This window comes from Perognathus longimembris, chromosome 10 (genome assembly GCF_023159225.1).
Source record: "Perognathus longimembris pacificus isolate PPM17 chromosome 10, ASM2315922v1, whole genome shotgun sequence".
NCBI classification, from domain to species: domain Eukaryota; kingdom Metazoa; phylum Chordata; class Mammalia; order Rodentia; family Heteromyidae; genus Perognathus; species Perognathus longimembris.
In genome coordinates, this window is record NC_063170.1 from 67,580,124 (window position 1) to 67,593,534 (window position 13,411).

At 46.0% G+C, this 13,411-nt stretch overlaps 1 protein-coding gene across 4 annotated transcripts in view; it reads right to left on the reverse strand.

The window, feature by feature from the left end:
* Srgap3 (SLIT-ROBO Rho GTPase activating protein 3) overlaps nucleotides 1-13,411 on the reverse strand; it is a 173,089-nt gene that overhangs the window by 85,554 nt on the left and 74,124 nt on the right. Inside the window, exon 1 of one of the 4 annotated variants that reach the window (XM_048356206.1) lies at nucleotides 3,797-4,919. The exons of the other annotated variants lie outside the window; for them this stretch is intronic. The gene's annotated coding sequence lies outside the window, so the exon portion shown is untranslated. Of the gene's footprint in view, nucleotides 1-3,796; nucleotides 4,920-13,411 lie in introns of those variants that run through there. 4 annotated transcript variants of the gene reach the window in all.

Consider the following 13,411-nt stretch of genomic DNA (forward strand, 5'->3'; position numbering starts at 1 on the left):
CACAATGGGGGGGGGGAGCCCCTCTACCTTATATTGTTAAGCAAATAGATGCTGACACATAGAAGGCATTGCACTTCATATATTACCATTTCACTGTCTTGTACGAGGCCAGTAACCATATGGCTATGTAGAGTGAATTAGAAGGAAAAATCCATTCCTCTGTCACACTTGCCACCTTTCCAGTGCTCAAAGTCATACGTGGCTTGTGGCCACCGCACTGCAGGCAATTTCCATCACCGCACGGACTTCCACAGGACAGCACTGCCAGACCCACGCGCAGCCTCCTGAAGAGAGGTGGGAGGGGGGAGAGGGGACATTCCAATCCCCCACTGTAGGAGAAACGGTGGGGCCCAATGGAACCCTCCAGCAGTTCCTGGACTTCAAAGCGAGTGTCCCAAAGCTGAATAGCACCTCTCCCGGGTGCCTATGGCGAAGCAGTTCTCCTATTTGTGAAAGGCAGCTAGCCCTTCTTCTTCAGAGTCCTTGCCTGCATTAGCATAGAATCGTGCATGTAACACGCTAGTAGCCAAGAGGGAGTGACTGGTCCACACTACTAGTCCACGAAAGGGGAAAGAGAGAGCCCCACCCCGGGGTGGTACCAGAACCTGAGTCTTCCAGCAGCCTGGCCAGCACTCAGCACTTTTGCCCTCAGTCCTCCATAGAGAAGTCCTTCCTGCCCTGCTGGCATGGAAGGCAGCTAGCACAGCACCAGTGCCAGTGTGGTTCCTTACACTAAGCTACCCAGACTGACCCTGGACTCCTAGGCTCAAGCAATCCTCCTGCCTCCGCCTCCCAGGCAGCTGCGACTACGGCATGTACACTACTGCCCCCCAGACTCCCAAACATTTCCTTAAAAATATTTTCAAATGAGTTAGTGAAAAGCCAGGTACAGATGGATCCAGCCCGTAGCCTCTGAGCTACATGGGAGGCTGAGAATGGAAGGGACACGGTGTGAGGTGAGCGCAGGTAGAAAAGTTCTCAAGACTCCCTCCTCAAGCCATAGCTGGGTATGGTGACCAGCATCTGTCATCCCAGCTGTGACAGGAAGTATACAAGAAGATGATCAAGGGTGGGCGCCTGTGTATCCTACCAACTCAGGAGGCTGAGGTCTGAAGATCACAGTTCCATGCCAGCATAGACAGGAAACGCCATGAGCAGAAGACCCTTATCTCCAATTAACCACCAAAAAGCTGGAAGAAGAGCTATGGCTTAAGTGGTAGCGAACTCTTGAACACAAAAGCACAGTGTCAGCCCCCAGACCTTGAGTTCAAAACCCAGGATACTCCTCTTTCTCTCTCTCTGTCTCTCTCTGTGTCTGTCTCTCTCTCTGTGTCTGTCTGTCTGTCTCTCTCTCTCTCATGCACACGCACGCACACACACACAGAGCTTGAGATCCAGGTATAAACACAGGCAAGGAATGGGATCCTATCTCAAAAATAACTAGCACAGAAAAGACTGGAGACATGGCTCAGTTGTAGGGCATCTGTCAAGCGAGCTGGAGGCCCTGAGTTCAAATGTCAGTACAACCCCTAAGAAATAAAAAGAGTAAATGAAGTAAACAAATAAAAAGGATCAATTCAACCTACACGGTAGGTCGAAATATAACCACCACCAATATATATATAGCTCCTAGAATCTTCAAATGTTACCTTAGAAGGCAAAAAAAGAGCTCTGAAAATATGATTAAAGATTTGAATTAATGAGATGATTCTGAATGCAGACTCTACCTACAACAGCAAATGCTGTTGATAGAAGAAGAAGGCATGACACATTGGAAGAAAAATGCATTATGACTATGGAGGCAGAGACTGTAGTGATGTGGCTACAAGCCAAGAAACGCCAGCAGCCATCAGATCCCGGAATTGACAAGGAACAGACTCTTCTCTGGAGACAGTACAGCTCTGCCAACAGCTCGATTTGGGCCCAGTAAAATTGGTTTCAGACTCCTGGCTCTCAGAACTGGGAGAGAAGAAATGTATGTTGTTTTAAGTCAGCATGTTTGTGGTAACTTGCAACCACAGCCATTAGAAACTAATGCAGTATACATTTCACCACCTCGAAAACTGAAGAATTACAGAGTAGAATCAGGAACCGGTAGCTCATGCCTGTAATCCTCACTACTCAGGAGGTTGAGGATCTGAAGAATCCAGGTTTGAAGACCATCCAGGGCAAAAAGAAAAAAAAAGCTCCTTAAACTCTTTCTCCAAAACAGCAAAAATCTGGGCTAGAGTTGTGACTTAAGTGGTAGAGTGCCAGCTACATAGGCTTGAAGCCCTGAGTTCAAACTCCAGTTCTGAAGGAGGAAGGAGGAGGAGGAGGAGGAGGAGGAGGAGGAGGAGGAGGAGGAGGAGGAGGAGGAGGAGGAGGAGGAGGAGGAGGAGGAGGAGGAGGAGGAGGAGGAGGAGGAGGAGGAGGAGGAGGAGGAGGAGGAGGAGGAGGAGGAGGAGGAGGAGGAGAGGAGGAGGAGAAAGCACAGTATACCAGCTAAAAAGTGAGTAGTACAGAAAGCACAGCTTCCGCAAGCATTTTTTGACTGCTTACTGCATCTGTGTGAGGCAACAGCAATGGAAATACGGATACAAGATCCCTGCCCTCAAGTAACTCCAAATGTGGTGGGTTACAAGGCACACCTACAAGAAAAAAAACTAAGATGAAGTCGTTTCCCATCTGGTGGCAGAAACAGATACAAAAACGTACATGCGAGGAATTTATCACAGTACTGGTTATATAAGTGAAAACTTGGACTCAACAAAACCATACAGCAACAGAGGGTTGGTTAAATAATCCTGGCATATATATGTGATAAATTTCTATGTCGTTTAAGATTTGTGTTATGTAAGATTAGTCTGGAAATGCTCGCAGCTTGTTGTTAAATAACAAAAGTAGGTTACAACATAAAACTATGGTTTCCTCTCCCCAAATGTAACTTCCCACACACAGAGGGAAAACTGACCAAGCATATCCAAATGTTAGCCATGCTTGCTTTTGGGTAGTGGGTAACTTAGAATTACAGATAGCACTTAGGTGCTATGCCAAGGTTTAGCTATTTTTTTTTTCTGGCTCCTGCCAGAGAGGAAATATTTCAGTTTTTACCAGTCATATAATCTCTGTAGTAACCACTCACATCAGTCCTTCAGGGCAAGTATAGTCAGTGCAGAAATGAGTGCTGGCAGCTGTGCCTGTAAAACTTGACTTGGCCAGGGGTGTGGCTCAAGTGATACAGCACCTGCCTAGCAAGCGTGAGGCCCTGAGTTCAAACCCCAATACCACACACACACACAAAAGAATTTTATTTATAAAAATAGGGGATGGGCTAGATTTGGCTTACAGAACATAAACCATCAACTTCTGTACTGAATATGTTTGTTTGTATTTTCTAATGATTTTTTTAATTTTTTTCTAATGAATTTTCTGATGAATAGGGTCATCAGTTTCTTTAAAATCTTCAATATCAGTAAGTCCTGGGAAGATCAGATGGGCATAGTAGAGTTGAATCTCCTAAGGAGGGAGTGACATCCTCAAATTCTCCTTAGGGTTAGACACATAACAAAAATGGGGTTGGAGATGCAGCATCAAATAATGCAAAGAGTATAAGCTCTGACAAAATATATGCACATTCACGTAGGGTGAATTCTTTAGCTGCTAAGTGTAAACCATCTATAAGCCTTCAGCCTATAACTCCAGGAAGCCTTCCCAGCAAATCTTCCTAGCTAGGCCTAGCCAAGCTGGGTTCAAATCCAGAGCCAGGCTCTCTCCCGATCTCAAAGCTGTCTCCATCTTGACCCCATTCACTCACAAAAGAGCTGCTAATCTCCACTGAGAAGCTGCCTCTGGCCATGTGTGCATTCAACTGACAGTAACAGGATACAGGATGAATTTCCTTGACCTTCTAATGAGAATGCCACATGGAAGAATATCCCAGGCCACAGTGAAGTCCAAATACGTTATGCACATTGAAACTACTGCTCCCAGAGGCTTGCCACAAGATGGAAAGTCACTGCAGCAGGGTGAGTGCTTTATGGTTCAGAAAGCCATGTGAGTATGATCCATGACTTCACCCTGGTCACTTTGCAAATTCTTGCCAGTTGGCTTTTGGAAAGGAGAGGAGGAACAAGAAGGGTCTGATTTTGCACTTGCGTATATGTGTAGGCATGTGTGAATATATGGGTTTTCTTTTTAACTTTACAAAACTGAAAATATTTCTTTCAAAGAGAACTTCAATCCATCCCATAACAAGAATGAAGGTTAGGTATCTAAGTGGTTATTTGAGAGAGTCAAGTTAGGGTACAGTCAGCATTATCAAATATTATTGTTACTTTTTTATTTCTTGGTACTGAAGAATAGAACCCAGGGCTTCACGCATGCTAGGCAAGCGTTTTACCACTAAGCCACATTCCCAGCCCCTACCAAATATTATCAAGCAGCAAACCCTTCAAATGATCTGTTCAAGGGACCCTCTCTGCCTCTCAGGATAGACAGAATAAAACAAGACACAATAAAAGGGAACAAAATAAGCACCCTTTCAAATGCTGAGCCCAACAAACTTTGAGGAGTAGATTCAGAAAAAAAAATGACAAAATCATTATTGTCTAGTGGCTTGGTAAGGAGTGATAGGACTTCGAGTAGTAGGTAATGTCAAAATATGCATAGGCCATGGTCTGGCACAAATATATGAGAGAAATCTACTTAAAAGGGGGAAAGTTCAGGTTGGTTCACCGTGTTTGGACTTCAGCCATGGTCTCTTGCCTTATTGCATTGGGGTTGTAGTGAGGCAGTGCATCAGGGTTGGAGAACATGGCAGAGGAAATAATTCATCTCCTGGCAACCAGAAAGCAAAAACAGAAATGGAAAGGGGGCGGGATCCTAACATTTCTTTCAAGGGCACTCCCTTAGTGACTCCTACTAGGCCCCACCCCCTAAAGCTTCCTCTACCTCTCAACAGAACCACAGCCTTTAACATGGGGGCCTCTGGGGACATCTGAGATCCAAAGCATAGCAGACTTTCCTATTCAAACTTAAACATGAATAGAAATCATTTCTGCCCTTCCTCAGGGTAGTAACCCCATCTGTGAATGGGGATTCGTGTTACCTACCTGAGAACTGAGGCAAAGTCAAACTGCATAATGGAAAGGTTATAGAAGCAGTCAAAAATTTATACAATTCCAATGCCCAACGTATGATACTGTAACCTCTCTGTACATCAGTTTGATAATAAAAATTTGAGAAAAAAAATTTATACAATTAAGTATTCGTTTCCTTCTTAGTATGTTTCCTGTTGATTTCTAAGAACCCACTAGCTACCAATTAATTAATATACATTTTTGTTTACATGCTCACTGACTGTCATATTGACACAAATCAGCCAAAGAGGAAAAGTTCACAGATTTCTTCAAACACCTCTCCCAATGTTGCAGCAAATTTCCACAGTCAGACTGGAATTCCATCATTCATACTTGGGTTCAAAGAAGGCACTTACTACACTAATATAAATCTATTTGTTCTTTGGATGCAATATGGAACTTTCTGCCAAGTTCCTATTTCATGTCTTGGGTCCTATTACCAAAGAGGAAAAACGCCTTGTGTTTAATAACTTATCCCTTGGCAGTATTGTATAGTGGATTCTTTCTACTCCCTGATTGGGCAATAACTCTTTGTGAAACTTTGGTCAAATGGCTTTACTGCTCTAGGTCAGCTGATCACTGGATTGCTTTTGTGGTCCTACTATGAACCAAGCTGTGGGCCTCAAATGCCACAGAAAGTGAAGAAGCTAGAATGGAGTCCGTCCTATCATGGAGAGCTTACTGGATGTCAACCAAGTGGGTACTTTCTTGGCCTCACACACCTCTATGCCACATTTTGGTCTAAATCAGCATATGTGCTCAATAATCTGAAGGAAAAGCCAGGTGCCTGTATTCCTAGCTGGTCAGGAGGCTGAGATGTGAGGATAGCAGTTCAAAGCCAGCCTGGGAAGGAAAATCCATGAGACTCTTATCTCCAATTAACCACCAGAAAAATGGAAGTGAAAGTATGGCTCAAGGATGGCAGGATGCTATCCTTAAGCAAAAAGCTTAGGGACAGTGCAGAGGCTCTGAGTTCAAGCCCTAGGACAGGCAAGTGTGTGTGTGTGTGTGTGTGTGTGTGTGTGTGTGTGTGCATGCACACACACGCAAATAGTCTGTAGGAATACTCTCCAAGGATTCTCCCCACACACAGCATCTCGTGGACATGAACACCAGCCTCCTAGGCCTTCCATATCCTGCATTCATTCCTCCCCAACACTCTAGTGGGTCCAGTGTGCTCCAGCAAGAACACAACATGTTCTAACTTCTGCTGCCTTGCAGGTCCCCTCCCTTCTAACTTATCTTATGTTCACCCTTCTAAATGAGGGAGGTTTCTGGGAGTTGGCTTATGGGAGGGGATATGAATAGATCCAAATGGCAACGAAATTCGCATTTGAGTTTATGACCAAGCTGTTTGTACATGGAAAATTAAGTCCCTAACAAGACAAAGGCAAAAAACATCAACAACAAATATAGCAGATGCGCAAATGCCAGTGTCATTCATTCCTTTCACCATCTATCTTTGACAGGTCAGGGAGCCCTGTTCAAAACCATGATCATTATAAGTCTCATGCCCACTGCTCCCATACATAAGTAGACTACAAAGACTCAACAGTCCATGATAGGAAGTAACGTGGCCTAGCCCAGTCCTACTTTCAGAAAATCTGGGGATCTCGGTGATCATGCCAGCCAGCATTTCCTCACGGGGAGTTTTACAAAGTCCTGGGGCGCTGGCACTGTGAGGTACTCTCTCTCCTCACCATCACGACTCCCTACCTGAGGCCACAGCCGCTCCACGCTCCTGGGACCCTCTGTACCCAAAGCCTAGGAAGACTGGACTTATATGAGCTGTGGTGTTAACTCGGCTATGACTAAATACAGTCTTTGCCAGTAACCACATATGTTATTTCTGAATCTCCAGCAGCAAGGACAATAGCCACTCCCATTTTCAAGGTAAAGCTGAAGTTTAGAGAGATTAAATAACTTGCCCAAGGACTCTCCCTCCTCGGTGCTCTATCCAGAAGTAAACACAAAAGAGAAATGTTTTCTACAGATTAGAGCCAGCTTTCCACCTTGAATTCCCCTTCTGGAAAGCAGAAGAATGTGAGGTTAAGGCAGCCACCAAGGAAGGGAGGTGAAGGATCAGCAGACACAGGGCTTAATCATCCAAAACCCACCGGTGCCAGGCAGTTTCAGATACCTCATCTCCTTTACAGCAACCACAAACCCAGAGGAGCTTACGGCTGTGGGAACTGGGGCTCAGTGAAGGAGCTCCCCAAGTTCACTTGGCTCTCCCATGCTGTAGCTACAACTTGATCTGGGGCCAAAGCCACCTGGTCCCTCCCAATCTCAGCCATCTTGCCTGGTCAGTGTGATGGCTTCCCTGATTCAGAGGACAGGATGATTAGCCAGATGAACATTCCCCAGGCAGATTCCAGGAGGAGTGATTCATGAGAGAGGGAAGAAAAAAATAACAACGTGCTCCCGGTGAGAAGCACGCGGGCGCTTCCTTTTGCCCTGTGGGAACTGGCCACATTCTGGGCCAGGTGTTTCCACACCGACATCCAGCGTGCTGGCCTCAGGAGAAATGGGAAGGCTCCAGAAGGAAAAAAAAAAAAAAAAGCAGTTTTCACTTCGACTACAGATAACCATGCAGGTGCAGGTCAGAGGCTGCCACTCCACCCGGGCCCAGGCCCTGAGAATTTGTCACTCCATTCTGCACCTCCTATCCTTCAAAGCCTCTCTTTCAAAACCTCCTTCTCTGGGTTTGAGGGTGAAAGGCCTCAAGCCATGCCTTCCACCTCATGGGTGGAAGGGCTACCGTGGCGTTGGTTTTCTTCCTCCAAAGCCAGTGGAAGAAATACCCATGTGTCCAGTTAAGGTCCAACGCTCAAGTAAACTTCCCATCTGCATTTCAGAGTCATGGCAAATCACCAAGGGCCACAAACTTTTGGAGGGAGAAAAAAAATGGCTGTTTCCCCTCCAGAATTATGGGTGTGTATTCCAAAAGATGGCCAAGTGGTGGAAGTAGAGGGAGGCATGGCTCAAGTGGTAGAGTACCAGCTTTGGAGGTAAAAGCCAAGCAAGAGCTGGAGACCCTGAGTTCAAGCCCCACTTACCAGCACTCTAAAAGGGGGGAAGGCCAGTGGCACTGGAAACAGAAAGTGCCTTAAAGAATTCATCATGCACAACCTTTCCCCACCAGAGGAAATGGGGAAATAATCACTAGCAATTTTACAGGCAGGGCCTTCCAGGGTTCATGCAGAAAAAGAATACCTAACAAGCCTTGCCTGTCATTTTCTTGGACCATGAATCCATCTTTTCAGAACAGTCTTCTCCCAACCATCTCGTCTGGGGAGAGAGGAAGTGCTACAGGGTGAAGCCAGACTTCTCAAATAGCTACTTTGGCACAGGTTGTACGGGTTCCTAATAATACCTTACTACTACCTAATGCCTGGTGCTTTTAAAAATCCATTTGCATCCATTATTTATGAGATCTCACAGGGGCTTCAATATGCAACCCTAGGCAAGGAGCCTGGGATGTGAGGCCAGTGTGTGGGTTCCTGGTCTCCCTGACCACCCTCTCCACGGCCCCACACCCCTCCCTGTATAATTGGCCAAGTGCATATGTGGGAGGAGTCTCACTTCCTGTGCCACAGCACTTCACAGTTTATAATCCTTTCCTCAAGCTCAGACTACACTGGAGAAGAAATGAATGAATTCTGTGTGATTATGGGAGACAGGCAGCACAGATAGCATTTCCATATTCCAGGCAAGAAACTGAAGCTCCTGAGCCCATCAAATGACTGTGACTTCCCAAGGCACTAGTGAGTTGTGAATGCCAACCCAGGATGGTTGATGCCCTGTGTGACTACAGTTGTATACACGGGTGTACTTCAATCCCTCCCACTGAGAGCCTGAGATAAGAAATGAAGGTTTCATGCCAGAATGTTCAGAACTACTAGAAAGTAGCCAGACACAGAGAGATAGAGGTACACTTCGTCTCCACATTGAAACAAAAGCTGGGGGGAGATATTCAAGGGAAGCTGCATGTTGTAGCACTCATTTGTTCATTCATCCATCCATTTAGCCAAAAAGCACTCCCTAGGTGGACTCATTTTTAAACTGGCAGCCACTTGTTATGAAGGACTAAAAGATGACTGGACAGTCATCCTGTCCTCAATGACCTCCAATCTAGAAGAAACCAGGAGACTCTTAACTTTTATACAGGCAGAGCTTAGAGGTGGCAATCTGTTGAAAGCAGGGAAACCGTCTTGAAGCTGGTTGAGAATCGTGAGATCCTATTTTTACTTAGATTACGTACATACTTGAGGCGGCTTGGCACGAGGGAGGTTGGAGTCACCTCAAGCCACCCTTTAGCTTAGCCATGGAGTAGGAAAGAGAAGATACATGCGGAATAGTGAGCAATACAGCTAACAAATGTAAGGTTTGGAAGAGGGCAAGATGGGGCCATATCTGGCAAAATGAATCACTGAAGGCCTTTGAAAGATGAACCCCGAACTGAGGAGATGGGGTTGAACTGAAGGGAGGAAAGCCACCCAAAGTATGAAGGTATGGGTGCCTGGAACCTAACAAAGGACCTATACTGGGTGTTTGGAATACAGCCATCAAAACATGGAAAACATGAAGAGCAGCTAGAAGGGTAAGTTACAACCAGATCGAGGGAGTTCTGGAGACGAAGAGGTGGTTGAAGTTTTCTCAGAAGACAATACTGAAAACTGGGACATCAGGAGTGCATTTCAGGAATATTCATCCATCTGACTAATGAGATGGGTTGGAAAGGAGAGACCAAAGCCAAGAGGAACCATGCCAGGGCTGGCTGAAGAGGAGGCAGATGTGAGAAGCAGACTCCACACAACTGGACAGCTGGTTGGCTAGGAAAAGCAGAGCAGAGCATCCCAAGGTTTCACATCTATGAGGATGGGAGGCTGGAGGGGGGAAAAAAAACCCATAGACATATTGGGTTAAACTGGCTGAGGGAAAGCCAGCAAACCGCTCCAAGGAGGGTAGAGGTAAGGAAAGGAATCGCCGTTCCTGAAAGATAAGGGAACCGAGGACAAAGCTGGAGACCAAAGAAGGAAGTGACAAGAAGGCACCAGCAAAGAAACCACTGACAGCTCCACAGAGAGAGGAGACAATGATATCAGGTTCGGGGAGAAACCCTGCTACTTCTCCCCTCTTGAACTACGACAGAAGAGTTGAGCACAGTTACTGTTAGCCCTGGACCCTTCAAAGCCATGTAGATGCTGGGCTCGTGGCCATGCACAAAGTGAGCAAGCAGAGGAAGGCAGTCTAAAAAGACACAGAAGGCAGTCAAAAGAGTCCACAGAATGAGAGAAACAGAAAGATGAGCAGGGTGGCCTTCCAGAGGGGTGAGGGGCAGGCTCAACTTTGTTCTCAGACCCTGGGTGTTGTGGATTGGCACTGTGATGGCTGGAAACTATCTTAGCTCTTGGCCTTCTATGGAGACAGTGGCAGCACACATCTGGGACCAATCATGTTTTAGCATATGCAGTACTGTACATGAATATATATAGTGTGTACCGGAATGTGCCACAGAGTGTACACAACGATGGTTTTTTTTTTTTTCACCATGTGTGCCTTTTGATTGCGTAAGTCCAACTACGTATAAATCAAATACACGGAAACAGAAAGGCTCAAACTCTTCCGACTCAGATCGGCTCTGAAAGGCCTCTCCGGGTTCAGGTGCTTCTGAAGTTGGCTGGAACCGTCACGGGGACTGTATCAGAGCCCAGGCTCCTTCCTCTGCTCAGTCCTGCAACCTCTGTCTGGTTTTCACAAACACTAACCCAACTGAGCCCTCCAATAAAGACCCTGCATGCTCGTCTTCATCTTAGTCCTTGCTCCCCGGGGCTCCCCTAAAATTGTGTCCTACATCCTTACAATAAACTCTTTTTTTTTTTTAATCCTTAGGCAGCATGAGTGAATCTTGGCTAGACGGATGGTATCCATTTTTGCAAATTCAGTTTCAACTATGGTGACTCCTTTTTGCACTCAGACAAGTACTTACTACAGTGCTTTACAAATAATAGCAAAAGTAATAATAATAACATTTACTGAGCAAATTCTATGTGCCTGACATTATTCCACACGTATTACATCCCCACAGCATTAGTATCTGCCTCACAGGTGCTCTCTCTCGCTCTCTCTCTCTCTCTCTCTCTCTCACACACACACACACACACACACACACACACACACACCTCTTAGGCAGATACTATTATCCCCATTGTATAGATTTTAAAAGATTATTCTAGTGAAGTATATTCCCCTAGAGCACACAATTGTATAGGGGTAAAATCAAAATAAAAACGGAATCCGCTGGACACAGAAGTTATACCTTTAGCCACATTCTACCCAGCTTCTTGTATATTAGATGACGATGTAAGAAAGTCAGTTGTATCGAGGCTGGGGATATAGCCTAGTGGCAAGAGTGCCTGCCTCGGATACACGAGGCCCTAGGTTCAATTCCCCAGCACCACATATACAGAAAACGGCCAGAAGCGGCGCTGTGGCTCAAGTGGCAGAGTGCTAGCCTTGAGCGGGAAGAAGCCAGGGACAGTGCTCAGGCCCTGAGTCCAAGGCCCAGGACTGGCCAAAAAAAGAAAGTCAGTTGTACGGGGGCCTCCAGATGACCTAACTCAGCCATTTTATACCTACTGAGGCCCAAAAGAGAGATTTTTTTTTCAATGTTCAAGTTCATACAATATAGTAGCAACCTAGGAACATTTTTCCCATACACAATCAAAACATACATGCTGTTACAAAAACACAAAATAAGAAGATCATGTGAACAGGGGTATTACGTGGTTACAGGTGTTCTACGGCACCCTCACCCATCCATGGCACACATATACATTGCCACTGACCACGTACATTATGTTTCCAAGGTGAGCTTGGGGGCTGTGGCTGACATGGGGAGGAGGGAATCAGCACCCTGTTTGGTGGGGCCCACCCCCGAGGGAACGACGGCAGACACAGGGCATCGACCCGGGGCTCCTGACTCATGGCCCGGCTCTCCTCCACCACTGCCACCCACGTCCTCTCCACTTGTTTATCTGGTCTGATTTCAAAGAAACCAACCCAGTGTTGAGCACTGCAACACTGCCATTTAGAAAAACCCAGAGCCAGAGACTCAAGCTATTGAGAAATTCACGTGAATTACCACACCGCCACCGCCACGCTGTGGAGAGGCTGTTTCTAATTAAAGGCCTGGCTGACGCATGACGTAGCTCCTTGGGAAGCATTGCTCATACCACACATTCTCCCAGCTGTGCCAGAGTCTCTCCGCCTTGCCTTTCCTATCGGTGTGTTGACTCTCACCCATCAAGTAGTGTTCATTTCTTCACCACCACTGTCCCAAGGAACAAGAGAAAACACTAAACCACATGACTCAAAACAGACTCGCTTCTAGCTTATTTGATGGCTTCAGCTTGACCCAATCGCAGCCACCTTGAGTCCTCTTGCGATGACCGCCCAGCATAATCCTAGCTAGTTTTTCCTGTATAGTTTCCAGCAAACTATGAGAGGCAAAACCATTCAAGTGGTCAGTGGCGCTTTACATGGACACTGGCTCCAGAGATGGAGCTGACTTTGAGAGTAGCTTAATTAAGATCAACCAAGGCCATCCCCACCTAGGATGAAGCCACTTTTGTCCTAACCCATATGTACCCCTCCTTCTGACCCAAAGAGCAGGAATCTAATTGTCTTGCTGCCAACCCAGACTACATTTCCATCAAGTTCCCCGGTAAACTGAGCTCTGTGCAGTCCTCCATCTGTCTGTCTGTCTCTTTAATTTAGTGCACCCTGGAGCCTAGTCCTTAAACACTAAGACTTAAGAATACAAGCCTTAAGAAATGAGGACACAAGGAAATGAGACTATATTCCAGCCCCCAACCAACCTTAACCTCCTCTTCTAACCCAGCCCCATCAGATTCATTCTTTCTCAAGACATTCTTGGGTCATTCCTACCTCCCGGTCTCAAGAGTACTTCTCATTCCTCTCTACTTAAGTTTTCCATCCTTCCTTCCATTCCCAGCACAAACACTGCCTCCCCTTTAAAGACATTCCTGCTCATCTGACAGGAACTAGAAAGCTGAAAGGACATCAAGTACCACCAGCTGCCGGCTGAAGGATGAGCTCAAGTCTTATTCAACCTGCAAAGTGTTGAAGAGCTTGGCATGCTAAGTATATTTTTGTGATTGTTGCAAGCTCTCAAAAGTAAGAAAATTTCACATAAAAGTTCTTGCTTTCTGGATTGTCTTTTTAAAAAATTAGTAATCTGGAAACACCAAGCTTCCTTCCTATGT